The sequence below is a fragment of the Nannospalax galili genome, unplaced genomic scaffold, assembly GCF_000622305.1.
Source record: "Nannospalax galili isolate Female #2095 unplaced genomic scaffold, S.galili_v1.0 scaffold215, whole genome shotgun sequence".
NCBI classification, from domain to species: domain Eukaryota; kingdom Metazoa; phylum Chordata; class Mammalia; order Rodentia; family Spalacidae; genus Nannospalax; species Nannospalax galili.
In genome coordinates this window covers 7080025-7093154 of record NW_008338533.1, presented here as the reverse complement: position 1 = coordinate 7093154, position 13130 = coordinate 7080025, and the positions used below count along the sequence as shown (strand labels likewise).

The window sequence follows — 13130 nt, the reverse complement described above, 5'->3', positions numbered from 1 at the left end:
TTTTCTGTTGTGAATTTGTCATCTTTTCAAAGGAAACATCTTTGATTTTTTTCTCCTTTCATTTGTGTGTCTGTATGTGTGTGCATGTGTGTGCTCGCACTCGCTCACATGCAGGTGATTTGTGTGCGTGTGGAGGCCTGGGGTTGATGTTGAGAATCTTCCCTGAGCTCTTATTCACTTGACGCAGGGTCTCTCAATCAAAGCCAGAGCTCACCAATATGGTGGGTCTCACTGGCCAGCCTGCTCTGGGGAATCCACACCTCCCTGCTGGACAAGTACCTTAACTGCTGGCCCTTTCCCTAGTCCAACTTCCTTGATCTTAAAGAGATTCCTAAGAAGTTCGTTTGTGATAGAAAAAGTGAGTTCACATAAAAACTATAATTCACAGAGATTTTACTTTTCTTTTTCAAACAGTGCTTCACTATATAGCCCTGGCTGACCTGGAATTCTCTATGCAGACCAGGCTGGGCTTGAACTCACAGAGGTCCACCTGCCTTTGCCTCCCAAGTGCTGGGATTAAAATTGTGCGCCACCGTGCCTGACTTGTTCTGTGAGACTGTAGCTCACTATGTAGCCCAGGCTAGCCTTGAACTCACTACAGTCCTCCTGCCTCAGCTGTCCATGTGCAGGGATCACATGGGGTATCACCACCTCCAGTTCAGTAGAACAGAGTAGACTCGGTGAGAGCATATTTTCTTCAGTTATATAATGACCGTGGCATGTCTAAATGAATGTGTAAGATTATATGAAAGGGAGTTGCTACAGATGAGACTGGACATCAGTATTCCTTTGGCGTAGTCCAGCTAATTGGGAGAGAAGTAGAGAGGAAAAACGCCAGCAGGAAGAGGATTTAAATTCACGTGTCATCAGAGGAAATATCCTGGGTGATTCATCACCAATTCAAATAGTCAAGAAAAATCTCCGAAAAGCCCCAGGAAGCTTAATTAGCTATGCAGAGGGTTGAACAGTTGGAAAATGTCACAGTTATAAACGACTTTTTCCCCCATGAGAACTGAGCAGTTCTTCATCAACAAATCCCACAAGCCTTCCTGACAAGTCTCCACTCACAGGACTGTATCACGTGGCTGGCAGGGCCTCCACCTCCAGAAGGAAGGGGCTAGCTTTGGAAGGTTACCCTGTTACTTTTTGAAGAACATTCTGGAATTCTGCCACTTAGCCTTCCTGGGCTTCATTTCCTCCTCGTGAAAAATGGGAGGAACTGCTCCTGTCGCCCATTTGTCTCCCAAGGGCGTTGTAGAGCATGAAGAGGAAGCCCATTTACCCACAAGCCTGTGCTGTGCATGGCAGGCCAATGGGCCTCCCTGGCCTAATAATGTGTCCTTGGGTTCTTCTGCTCCAGGTAAAGAGAGTCTAATTATCCCCGGACCTCTAGTTGGTAATATTTATTTACCATGACTCAGACAGACTTTGATTGAACGTTGAACTCAAAAGCTTACCTCAGGCCCTTGACCCCAGAATTCATTGATCGGGCCTGGCTGTTCTACTTCCTCTTCGCAGCCATGCTTGGGGGAATCAAAGTTCTGATCACTGCAGCTTCTGCCTCTGTCCAGGACTTCCTTTGTTTCTGGTTATCGTGGAGACCTCCTAGCTAGAGGTTTGCTGGGGGAAAGGGAGGGCTGGACCTGTGAGATGCTTTTGACTGACTGCATTTCCTTCGAGGGGCTCTAGTACCACTGTAGTCTCTGGCTGGGGAGAATCTACCTTCTCCTACCCCGTGTTGGGGAAACAAGCAGGGATGTGTTTGGGAGGAAGTGGGCCTTAGTTTTTCCTGAAAGCCATGCTGTCAGCTGTTGATGTGGGTCTCTGTGAGCCTGTCGACAACCACGTCATTCACCTACGGGTGGGCTAAGAGGCCTTTTGGGGGTTGTTCTACATTGTGTCTGATGTCATTTCTCTGAGAATAATGTATACTGAGTTTTAAAAGATGGTTTCACACACATTTGGGATGCAAGCCATTCCTCAGCGGAGGACAAAGGGTGCAGAGCAGGGCTGTGGTGATGGATAGTTCTGGAACTGTGCTCTGTCTCGACAAGCCCTGGTGTGCGCAGATTTCATTCCCCAAGCTTTCATTTTCTTGATGGCTTCTCATTTCTCTCCTTGTTTGAATATTGAAAGCATGCAATTTTCTAGTCAGCCAAAAATGTCCAGTCTCCATGTGTGTACTAAAACTATTTTTTAGTGTATTGACATTTTATTTTTATAGTTTTATAAAAGGATTTATTTTTATTTTATTAATTGTTTAAAAATATTTATTTATTTATTTATTTATTATTTATTTATGTCTTTTTGAGACAGGGTCTTCCTGTAGCCCTAGCTAGCCTGGATTCACTATGGAGACCAGGCTGGCCTCGAACTCACAGAGATCCCCCAGCCTCTGCCTCCTGAGTCCTGGGATTAAAGGTGTGCGCCACCATGCCCGGCTTATTTATTTTTATGTGTTTTGAGTGTTTTGCCTGCATGTATGTAAGTATACTCATGTCATGCAATGCCTGTGGAGGCCAGAAGAGGATGTTGGCTCCCCTGGAACTGGAGTTAAGACAGTTGATAGCCGCCATGTGCATGCTGGGAATGGAATCCCGATCCTCTGCAAGAGCAGTCAGTGCTCTTAACTGCTGAGCCATCTCTCCAGTCCCCCTCTCTTTTTCCAAAGATAGTGTCTCAGGTCTTCCAGGCTGGCCTCAAACCCATCATGGAGCTGAGGCCGACCTGCGCTCCTGACCCTCAGGTGTGCACCACCACACCTCGCTTTCTTTTTAAATTTTATTTTTTGTCTTTTTGAAGCAGGGTCTCCCTGTAGCCCCAGCTGTCCTGGAACTCACTATGTAGACCAGGCTGGCCTTGAAATCACAGAGCTCCACCTGCCTCTGCCTCCCAAGTGCTGGGACTACATACAGGCATGCCACCATACCGGTCTTTCTTTTTAAATTTTAAATGATGGGTAATGATGCACATTGAATTTCTTGGTTGTTCAAGTCAAACTTTCAGAATCGTCTTTGACTCTTCATTCTTTGTTTCCATACCAAATCTGTCATCAAAGAAGGCCACCACCTTTGAATATTCAGGAGTCAGTGATCTGTCATTACCCAGTGTGAATGTGGACAGCACGCAGGCTCTTCTCAGGAGAACTGCCGCAGAGTGGCTGCCAGTCCTTCCTTTTGCCCTTCCTGCCCATGGGCCTGACTAGTGCTGAGTGGTCCTGTCAATCATGACACTGCTCCACCTCCGTGGCAGTAAGACCAGTCGAAGCTGTTGTGCTTAACCACGGGATCTCAGGTTCTCCAACTGTCCCTTGGTTACTTGATTTCTGACAGTTCTGCAAAATTTGCAGGCCACTTCCCACCGAGAATCAGCCATCCCGTAGGCTGTATCTGATGCCTGGATCTCTTTCTTCATTAATTTTTTTTTTTTGTCTGTTTTGAGACAGGGATCACTATGTGGTCCAGGGTAGCTTTGCACCTACAACAGTCCTGCCTTGAGTGCTGGGATCACAGATGCACCACTGCCACATATGGAAAACTTCCTTTTTAATTTTTTTTGTTTTTAATTTTTTTTGTTTTTTTTTTTTTGAGAAAGGGTCTCCCTGTAGCCCCAGCTGTCCTGGAACTCACTTTGTAGACCAGGCTGGTGTTGAACTCACAGAGATCTGCCTGCCTCTGCCTCCCGAGTGCTGGGATTAAAGGCATGTGCCACCACGCCTGGCGAAAACTTCCTTTTTAAAAAACGCTTTATTTTAATTATTTTTATTTTATGTATATGAGTGTTGCCTGCATGTATATAAGTGCACCCGTGTCGTGCAATGCCTGTGGAGGTCAGAAAAGGGTGTCAGAGCTCCTGGAACGACTTACAGATAGTTGTTAGCTATCCTAAGCTGCCAGGTGGTGCTGGGAATCGAACCCGAGTCATCTGCAAGAACAACCAGTGCTCTTAACAGCTGAGCCATCTCTCCAGCCCCAAACTTTCTAATTTCTAAAATACCAATATATAAACAAATAAAATTGTATTCAGTATTTCCTCAGCAAAAGTAACCACAAACTCAGGACAGAATATGAAATAATGAGTTGTGAAAATTTTTATTACAACTAATTTTCTTTTTTTAAGATTAAAAAATTAATTTGGGGGGCTGGAGAGATGGTTCAGCTGTTAAGAACACTGGTTGTTCTTGCAGATGACCCGGGTTTGAATCCCAGCACCCACATTGTGGCTATCAACCATCATAACTCCAGTTCCAGGGGATCCGCCGCCCTCTTGTACTCCACTGGCCCTGCATGACGTGGTGCACTTACATACATGTAGGCAATACACTCATACACGTAAAATAAATTTTGTGTGCACACGCACAATCCACAGCACACGTGCACGTGCGGAGGTTAGAGGCCATCTCGTGGGACTCAATTCTAGCCTCCACCATGAGGATCCTGGGAACTGAACTCAGATCTTCGGGATTGGCCTTAAGTGCTTTTCCTGGCTCAGCTATCCAGGCTGGGCCCAACACGTGACTTACGATTTCAAAGACAAGAGTGGAAGGCAGAATTGAGAGCCCAAAGGTACCACTTTGAGTCCTAACCACAGGGAGGAAGTCTGCTCAAGAGTGCAAAAGCCATGACCGGTCCGCACACGCGGAGCTGCAGCCCGCCATTGCGCAGAGCCGCCACTGGGGGGCGCGAGAACACCGCGGTTCGGACAGGGCGTCCGGGACCCAGGCTTGACCTCCCGGGCCGGGGAGTTCCCGGATGACAAACTTACTTGGCGCGCAGTTCCCTTGCTTGCTGCAAGGGGTTACAGCCTTCAACGCACTCAACTCAGCGCTGTGACCTGCTCAGCACCCGTTTCCCCGCCGGGGTGAAGCGAGCGCGGTGCCGGCTGATTCAGCGATATTTTACGGACCACGGGGCTCGCAGGGCTCCGTAAGTAGTTCCCTTGCTGTGGCTGCCACTGTCAAACCAACGTGGGCTCTCCATAGCGTATGATGCCCAGTAGGTAGGATCCAGTGTCTGCAGATGGGCACCAGCCTTTGGTCCTCTAGGCGTTTCCCCGCCGGGGTGAAGCGAGCGCGGTGCCGGCTGATTCAGCGATATTTTACGGACCACGGGGCTCGCAGGGCTCCGTAAGTAGTTCCCTTGCTGTGGCTGCCACTGTCAAACCAACGTGGGCTCTCCATAGCGTATGATGCCCAGTAGGTAGGATCCAGTGTCTGCAGATGGGCACCAGCCTTTGGTCCTCTAGGCAGGATGAAGACATTACAAAATTAATTCAGTGTGTGTGAGTGCACCCATGTCATGCAATGCCACGGAGGTCAGAAGAGGGCGTCGGGGTTCCCTGGAACTGGAGTTAAGGACAGTTCGTAGCCACCATATGGGTGCTGGGAATTGAACCTGGGTCCTCTGCAAGAGCAGTCAGTGCTCTCAACCATTGAGCCATCGCTCCAGCACCCAGATTGAAGACATTTAAGGCCATTACAAATATTTATCAAAACTTTGAGATGAAATTTTAGGGTTCAATGGCCGCTGTGATAGAGGTGGGCAGTCCTTACTGAAAGAACTGAACTGAAAGATTCTGTATGAGAAATGTTCTTACTGTTAGCTTCCCCAAACTGAAAAGCAGAGCTTTATATATGTGTGTGAGTGGGTAATTTGTGTTTTTATCCAGTTAAAAATTTCCATCCTTGGGGCTGGAGAGATGGATCAGTTGTTAAGAGCACTGGCTGCTCATGCAGAGGACCTGGGTTCGATTCCCAGCACCCACATGGTAGCTAACAACTGTCCATAACTCCAGTTCCAGAGAATCCAACACCCTCTTCTGACCTCTTTGGGCACTGTACGACAAGAGTGCACTTACACAACACGGGTAATACACCCATACACAGAAAATAGAATTAATAAATAAAATATTAAAAAATTCCATCTTTTTTCTCTCAAGTAAGGGATATATTCCAAAAAATTAAATCTGGTTAGATTAGTATCTTTCATACTTAAGATCAGGTAAGATAAAGTCTTTACCCACCATGATGACCTGAAAGGCAAACAACTAAATGAATGTTGGTGTGGACCACTGTGTTGACATGTGAAAAAGAATAGCAGATGTTTTAAAGCATTTATTAATTTCCTTGGTTCTGATACCCCCCTGCCTTCATTTTTAATTTTTCCAAAGAAGGCTTATTCTTTTTTTTTTTTTCAGTGAGCAAAATTTTTTTTGGCTCTTCAGTAGACTGTATGAGAGAAGTGAGGACATAGCTCATCAACCTCTTATTGCACATTATGGCCATGGTGGAGCTAGGCTTCGTGGGAGCTAACTTAAAGCTTATGCAGCTTGAGGCCTTAAAATTAAAAAAATTTTTTAGAGAAAAAATTTTCGAGAGATGGGTCAGTGGTTAAAAGCACTGGCTGCTCTAGCAGACTACCTAGGTTTGGTTCCTAGCACATCTGTAACTCCAGTTCCTTGGGAACAACACCCTCTTCTGGCCCTCCTTGGTATTGCATGTATGTGTTGTGCCCTTACATACATGCAGGTGAAATACCCATACACATAAAATAGAACAAAAATAAATAAATAGCTGGGCATGGTGGCACATGTCTTTAATCCCAGCACTCGGGAGGCAGAGGCAGGTGGATCTCTGTCAGTTCAAGGCCAGTTTGGCCTATGTCATAGTGAGTTCCAGGCCAGCTGGGGCTACAGAGAGACCCTGTCTTAAAAAAAAAAAATTCAATTTAGGATGTATTTCCTTTTAAAAAGTATTTTGTTGATTATTTTATTTTATATATATGTTTTGCTTGCATGTATGTAAGTGTACCACCACCTGTGTGTAGTGCCTGTGAAGGTGAGATGAGAGTGTCAGATCCCCTGGAACTGGAGTAACCCACAGTTGTGAGCCAGCCAACATGGGTGTTAGGAACCAAACCCAGGTCTTCTACAAGAACAGCAAGTGCTCTTAAGCGCTGAGCCACCTCTCCAGCCCCAGCTGAGATCTTTGTTATTCCTTTAATAGATCATTCCCACAAAATTCTTCTTTTAGTGTGTAAACAAAGCAAAATAAAAGCCAACACAAACTTGTATGAAATGTGAATTTGTGTTTCACTTAAGAGTTTGGGGAAATGCCTTTCCTTGTGATTAGAATAGAATTACCTATGGCTTGTCCTTGAACTTAAAGCCATAATTATCAGCCATAGTTATCAGACCTCTGATACAGGCTAGACATTGAAGTGTTTTAACACATTGCTCCTTTAGTTATCAACAATTCTATGAGGTAGGAACCATTTTACAGTGAAGGAATTGAGGCTGGGGCAGTTTAAGTGACACATCTAGATATATGTGTTTTCTACCTTGTTGGCATCTGAATACAGACTTTTGCAAAACTGCCTTGCAGTGGTGTCATGGAAGCATCTCACTGAAGGAGAGCAGGAGGGTTTGAAACCTGGAGACAGCACTGTGTGCCTGCAGCTCTGAAAGGAGAAGCCACACATTTAGGGAGCACAGCACAGGAAAAGACAGACGTCTGGGCACTGTGTCAAACTTGGGGACTTGTATACTGGTGTGGTCATTTACCTGCTGGTTGGCTTGGCAAATTCCTAACTTTTCTGTGCTCCAACTTCCTCTTTTATTAAAAGAAGACAGTCTGAATCAGACATGAAGAGTGAATGGGGGAGTATACAACATTTAAACCAATGCCTGGCACAGTGAACCCCCAAAGCAGTGAGGGCTGGAGAGGAGGGTCAGTGGTTAAGAGCACATACCGGCAGCCGAGTTCCCAGCACACACATCTGGAGGCTTACAGCCACCCGTTAACTCTAGCACCAGGGAATCCGACCCACTCTCCTGGTCTCCATGGCATCTGCACTCACATGTGCACCCTCCCATAATTAAAAATTAAAAAATCTAAAAAATCACTGTCCATTAACATTTTTGCTTATTTGTCATTTGAAGTCTATGTAGCAAGCAAGTGCAGTGCAGTGTAAACAGTACAAAATGTTTAAAGTCCGTGTGGTAGGATAGCACTGTGGTACCAGCACTTGGAGCTGAGGCAGGAGGATCTTAAGTTTGAGGCCAGCTTGGCTTACTTACTGAGACCCTGTCTCACCAAAAGTAATTTCTTTTCTAATAGAAGTAATATTTGGTTAGGGACCTCTGGTATTTAGAGATTGCGTTCAGCATAGCAATATATAAGCATGTGTTCTCACTTTAAAAAATGAAAACACAAGGCCAGGCATGGTGGCACACGCCTTTGATCCCAGCACTTGGGAGGCAGAGGCAGGCGGATCTCTGTGAGTTTGAGGCCAGCCTGGTCTCCATAGAGAATCCAGGCAGCTGGGGCTACAGGGAGACCGTCTTAAAAAAAAAAAAAAAAAAAAAAAAAGAAAGAAAACATGTTCCAGGAAAATGAAAATTTTAAAACTTTGTATCGTATTTATTCCTCATATTGATTTAAAAGGGATCGCCATGCCATGGAAGAATTTCCAGTGCAGGTATGTTCTTGTAGATGTTATGAATTTTCAAGACTTAGTGCACTATTTATGTTATAAAATTGTTAATATCGTGCAGTTCAGCAGAAACAGTCCCGTAACATAATGAGAAGAGCCGCATCTCTACTCCTGATGCTCTTAATAAACACATTATTCATTTTTTATTCAATTTAACTGCAAATAGCTACATTGAAAACATTGCCATCGCGTACTTTTCTATTTTAGGATGGCAGGAAAATAAGTCCAGATAAGTGTCCACAGTGAGAAACAAAATGTAAATTATATAGTAGACAGAAAACATAAAAGGTTCTGATGTTTATGAATAACTCTATTTCCCAAAGGAATAAACATTAGTGGCTTTAATTAGATCGTAATTGCACATAAGAGCCTGCTCTGGCATGAGAGACACCTGACAGTGCATTGCGACTGAGCGGTACTGTCAGCCACGGAGGATGGATTCATGTAAATGCCACTCAGAGGCAGGGCACTCCCCAGCCGTGAACTAAGCCTTTAGTCAGCGCCAACATGATGGAAAGCAACTCTTATAATTAGGTCAAATTCTATTTGATCGTGACAGTTTCCCATCATGTTGAGGCTTAAGACAAGACGGTCTGTGGAGGCGCCTGGAATGTTATCTCTTACTGACATTCCTTATTTCACAAATGGAACGATGATAAGCAAATGAGAACACGCTCCCTTTTCAGAGGCTTCTTTTTACACTGCTCTTTAATTTGCTAGAGGAACTATCTGGACATAATTTGGTGTGGGATTAGATGCTGGGGTTTTCTTCCATTCCCTGGGCACGGATTTGGAGCCTGTTTACTCCATCAGTCACACTTGTCCAGAGGACCGTGTAAGAACACAGCATTCTGCAGTGTCCTTCGGTCTTTGAAAGACTCCGTTCTGCACAAAAAGCCACTTCAGCCCAGAATTCACTAGGCCCGTTGGAAAAGCAGCTAGTGTTTATCGACATGTAAAATGCCAAGTTCTCTGAAGTTTGTCATGTTTGTGATACTTTTGTAGAGAGGGAAGGAGGAAGGGAAGGAGGGAGGGAGGAAAGAGAGAGACTGGGAATATGGATGTGGATGTCACATGTGCGTTATCTGTTTCTGGACTTCCACAGGTTGTGATCCACCCAGCAGTCCAGGCCGAGACCAGGACAAGGTGGGCTTTATGGAGGTGTGTAATGAGCTTGTCTCTGGACTTCCCATATTTCACTGTGTTGAGTAAACTTTCCCATGGAGCCTTTCAGAGCCCACTGAGTTCTTCCAGAGCCACCAATTTAGAAGTTAGCACTGGATCGAAACGGTTCCATTAGTCATTGGAACAGGCTGGGGGAGACAAGTAAGCCCAGAGTACCTCGGTTTGGAGAGTGGGGTGGACTCTGCTCTTTGGAACCAGGCCTTATGCTGGAAGATGCTAGAAACCTGGGGCTTTGTGGCAACTTTCCACAAATAAATACTAATCACTAGTTAAAAGAAAAACTTAGTTTCTAGCTCTCTAGAGGCTGAGGAGAATCACAAGTTCATGTCTAGCCTGAGCTACACAGCAAGACCCTGTCTCAAAGCCAAAAACAAAGACAAAATCACAAACAAACACAAAATGACTCAGTGTTCTTGCCATCAGCATCTGGTGCCCTTTTATGATACCTGTATATATTTTAAATATTTTACTTATTATTATTATTATTTCTATTTTACGTGTATGAGTGTATTGCCTGCATGTATGTAAGTGAACCCATGTCATGCAATGCCCAAGAAGGTCAGAAGACAGCATCAGATCCCCTGGAACTGGAGTTATGGATGGTTGTTAGCTGCCATGGTGCTAGGAATTGAACCTGGATCCTCTGCAAGAGCAGCCAGTTCTCTTAACCACTGAGCATCTCTCCGGCCCCTATGATACCTATATTAAGAATTAAAAAAAATCTGTCAATCTCATTCTCTTTTCTGCCCCATAGATCAAATGCTGAAACCCACACAAAAAAGAGCCACCAGACCAGCATGTTGCACTGTGTCATCCTCTGCCAGGGACAGCCCTTCCAGGTACCACATCACCGTCTGATTGTGTATGACTAGTGGTACAGTGTGGCAGCGATAGCGTGTGTTCAAAGGGAAAGATGAGTGAGGAAGCTAGCTGCACTGACGCACATGTGGAGCTCTCTGTTTATTTAAACCCTTGTCCATCTATGTTGCTGGGTAGATGAGGGAACAGATGGGCAATCTGGGATTTAACAGCACAGTTTCAGTGCCAGTTCAACCTCTAACTCCAGGTGCCCTTTGACAAACAGAGCCGTCCTGTGCTGTGGCATCTAGTTTCGAAAAGGTACTTCAAGCAATTAAGATACTCTGAAAATACCAAATTGCACTTGAAAGCTTTTAAATGACAGAGGCTGTGGTTTTGGACAAACCAATTTTCTGTTTCTTAAAAAGAATTTGCCCTGTACAGCCAACATAGATGGGCATACGCAGAAGAAGGCAGACATGTAGTGATACACATGAAAATCTATCTCCTTTTGGAATGGAATTCAGCATTGCTGTGCTGTGACTCCTGAGGTAGGTGTGAGAACACAGGAAGGGAATGCAGAGGTCACTGGTCAGCACCAAACTGCTACCGAGTCGGCAAACAGTGCATGAAACGAACAAATTGACTTCGGCCAGAATTAGAAGATTTGGACCGTTGGTTGGCAAAATATACTTTAGCAATCTTTTTTTGTCTTTTTGAGACAGGGTCTCCCTATAGCCCCAGCTGACCTGGAACTTGCTATATAGATCAGGTTGTCTTTGAACTGACAGATCCATCTGCCTCAGCCTCCCTAAGTGCTGGGATTTAAGGTGTGCACCACCATGCCTGGCTATACTTTAGTAATTTGTAAGATTAAGGGGTAAATTGTTGAAAGGTACTTCCTTTCAAACCAATTATGTCCATCTGAAGTCTACTGATTAATAGTAATTCTGCAACATGTGACTTTGGAATAAAGTTTTCTTTCCCTTTCCTCCTAAGAGACCAGATACAAACCAAATACAAGACTCACCTCAGTAGCTGAGCAGGGGCTCCTGATTTGTAATTGGAGGCAGCAGCACTATTGCATCATGGGATCACTGTAACGTTTACAGAAAATAGTCTATGTTCCCATGCTTAAGAGAGTACTGAAAAAATTACTAGGTATCAAGTAAATGGCAGCTGCAATCACTGTTATAAAATGACTGGTCTGGGGCTGAAAAGATGGTTCAGCAGTTAAGAGTGCTTGCTGCTTGCTGGGCATGGTGGCATACGCCTTTAATCTCAGTACTGGGGAGGCAGAGGCAGGCGGATCTCTGTAAGTACAAGGCCAGCCTCGTCTACAAAGTGAGTTCCAGGCCAGCTGGGGCTACAGGGAGACCCTGTCTCAAAAAGACCAAAAAATCAAAAATTAAAAAAAAAAGTGAGTGCTTGCTACTCTTGCAGAAAACCTGAGTTCGAATCCCAGCACCCATACTGGGAGGCTCACAACTGCCTGCAAGTCCAGTTCCAGGGGATTCAGTTCCTTCTTATGGCCTTCAAGGGCATACACACACACACACACACACACACACACACACACACACACACACAAAATCTTTCAAATGATGAGTCCAGCCAGTCTAGATCCAGTCTTTTAAGTACAAGGGGGCAGGGGATGTGATCTTAAATTTGTCCATAAGTAAGTGTTTAGATCAAACAAAGGTCTTCCATACTGCTGGAAACAGTATAAAAGTTTACATAGTACTTTATAAACAACTTTATTGACCTGATTTGACTATATGCACTAATAGTTTAAGTACTATTAAAAAGGACATGAAAAGTTATTAAAAGGATGGTTCTATTTATTTTCAGAATGGTTGCAAGAAAAAAACTGACATAATGCTTAGTTGCATTGGGAGATGTGCGGAGTAAAATTCGACCTGATTGTAATGCACTGAAGACTGTGACAGCCGCGACAACCTCTTTCCCTGCAGAGCCTGTAGTCCATCTTTTGTGGGTGGACTGCAGGCCTTGAGGGATAGAATTACCAAAGCTGGAGGTCAGTAATTCCAGCAAGATTCCATTTTTGTCCAGTATAGTAGTGCGATGTGATGAATGTGGCGTTTTAGTGATGGCAGAACTGCTCTTGGGAATTAACAAGTGGAGTTAATTAAGAGCAGCTCATGATGGTGCTTTACACTTGAAATAAACGGAGCAATTTTTGGACTTTCTCATTTGAGACTTGCTAGGATGGTGGCACATGCCTGTGAATCCCTTCACTTGACAATTATGAGCGTGTGGCTAGCCTGGGCTACATGACAAGACCTCATCTCAAAAAAGCCAAATACAAAACCCAAACACATCCTTTATCTGAGCCGAGGCTGTGGCAGCAGTAGTGTGGCTGGAAGTTCAAAGTGATGGTTTCTATAACTAAATGTTTTCAACTGGGGACTTGGAAAAATAGCCTTGGGAAAAGGATCAGAAAAATTTTTTTTTTTGGTCTTTTTGACACAGGGTCTCCCTGTAGCCCCAGCTGGCCTGGAACTCACTATGTAGACCAGGCTGGCCTCAAACTAGGCGTGCACCACCACTCCTGGCAGGATCAGAAAATGCTTTAAATGAGGTTGGACATTTCATATTATATTGGCTAATAATTTATAAGATCAGTGTGCTAAT

General features: G+C 44.6%; 1 long non-coding RNA gene across 2 annotated transcripts; it reads left to right on the top strand.

Moving 5' to 3' along the window:
* Positions 1–1533: 1533 nt before the first annotated feature.
* On the top strand, positions 1534–12680 carry LOC115070381. 2 transcript variants are annotated; one of them, XR_003849546.1, is made up of 4 exons: positions 1534–1615; positions 9598–9638; positions 10432–10516; positions 12327–12680. It is a non-coding gene; the product is annotated as an uncharacterized LOC115070381 (long non-coding RNA). The 2 variants fall into 2 exon arrangements; XR_003849545.1 differs by having other exon boundaries at positions 9598–9653.
* The last annotated feature ends 450 nt before the right edge of the window (positions 12681–13130 follow it).